Here is a 1,597-nt window from a genome sequence, read left to right on the forward strand (position 1 = left end):
CCAGGTTTCAAATGCGCAACAGTTCTTCTGCCTTCCTTACTCAGTGTCCAACTTTCACATGCATTACGAGCCAATGAAATGACCATGGCTCCCTAGTCCTTAAATGACGTCCGTACTCTTCACACTTTGCTCTTCTGCAGCACATATCCAATGGCATATGCCACTACTTCCATGAGCGTTGATTGGGTCTCCAAGCGCGATTAAATCCTTGGGACTTCAAACTTTCCTCCTTTTATCGTGATGGTGTCTCTTGGTCCAATTGGGAGCATGTTGGTCTTCTTTACTTGGAGTTAAATCCACACTGCAGGCTGCAGTCCTTGATCTCCAGCAGCGAGTGCTTCAAGTCCTTCCAACTCTCAGCAAGCACAGCTGTGTCATCTGCATAGTGCAATGTGTTAATAAACCTTCCTTCAGTCCTGATGCTGTGTTCTTCATATTGTCCACCTTCTTGGATTAATCTGCTCAGCCTATAAACTGAATAAGTATGATGAAAGGATGCGACCTGGGCCCATAAATCCCTTGATTTTAAACCATGTAATAGTTCCTTGCTCTGTATGAATGGCTGCCTTGGGCTTGCTTCGGCAGTACATACACTAAAATTGGAACGATACTACAGAGATTAGCATGGCCCCTGTGCAAGGATGATATGCAAATTTGTGAAGCATTCCATATTTTAAAAAAATAGAATGGCTGCCTCTTGGTCCATGTACAGGTTCTGCGTGAGCACAGTGAAGTGGTCTGGAATTACCATTCTTCTCGCGGCTATCCATGGTTGGTTCTGATCCACACAGTTGAATGCCTTGGCATAGTCAAGGAAACACAAGGAAACATCTTCCTGGTATTCTCAGCTTTCAGCCAAGATTCCTCTGATGTCAGTAATGTTATCCCTTGTGTCACATCTTCTTCTATGTTCGACTTGAACTACTGCTGCCACCATTGTTGAAGGAGCCTGGCAAATGTTTACTTGTGAGAGATATAATGATATTGTTTGATAATTTTCACATTTTGGAGGATCGCTTCTCTTTGGAAGGAGTGCACATATATGTCTCTTCCAGTCAGTTGACCAGGTAGCTGTTTTCCAGATTTGTTGGCATAAATTAGTGAGTGCTTCCAATACTTCATCAAGGTATGGAAGCATTTTAAGTAGTATTCCATCAATCCCTGGAGCCTTGTGGTTTTGCAACTGTGTTCAGTTCAGCTTCAACTTCTTCCTTCAGTACCATTGGTTCTTGATCATATGCTAACTCTTGAAATGGTTTCATGTCTACTAGTCCTTTTGGCAATGCGGCTCTGTGTATTCTTGCTATCTAGCTGCCATGCTTCCCGTACTTTGCTCAGTACTTTGCTCAGTCTCAATATCGCGAATGAAGGCTTCTATTGTTCTTCCGCTCTTTGCATTTCCTGTTCTCCCTTCCGTTTTCAATCGCCAACTCCAAGTCTGTGCACGTTTTGTTACAATACTTTGTCTTTTCTAGCTGCCCTTTGAAAATTTCTTTTCAGTTCTTTTACATTGTCCTTTCGTCCCTTTGCCTTCTCTGCTCTACAATCAAGAGGAAGTTTAAGAACCTCTTCTGAGATCCACTTTGATCTTTTCTTT

At 42.6% G+C, this 1,597-nt stretch overlaps 1 non-coding gene across 1 annotated transcript; it reads left to right on the forward strand.

Annotated features, from left to right (window-relative positions):
• Window positions 1-571: 571 nt before the first annotated feature.
• LOC142425119 (U6 spliceosomal RNA) lies at window positions 572-676 on the forward strand. The gene has a single exon (XR_012779492.1). It is a non-coding gene; the product is annotated as a U6 spliceosomal RNA (small nuclear RNA).
• Window positions 677-1,597: the final 921 nt, after the last annotated feature.

The sequence above is a fragment of the Tenrec ecaudatus genome, chromosome 13 (genome assembly GCF_050624435.1).
Source record: "Tenrec ecaudatus isolate mTenEca1 chromosome 13, mTenEca1.hap1, whole genome shotgun sequence".
NCBI classification, from domain to species: domain Eukaryota; kingdom Metazoa; phylum Chordata; class Mammalia; order Afrosoricida; family Tenrecidae; genus Tenrec; species Tenrec ecaudatus.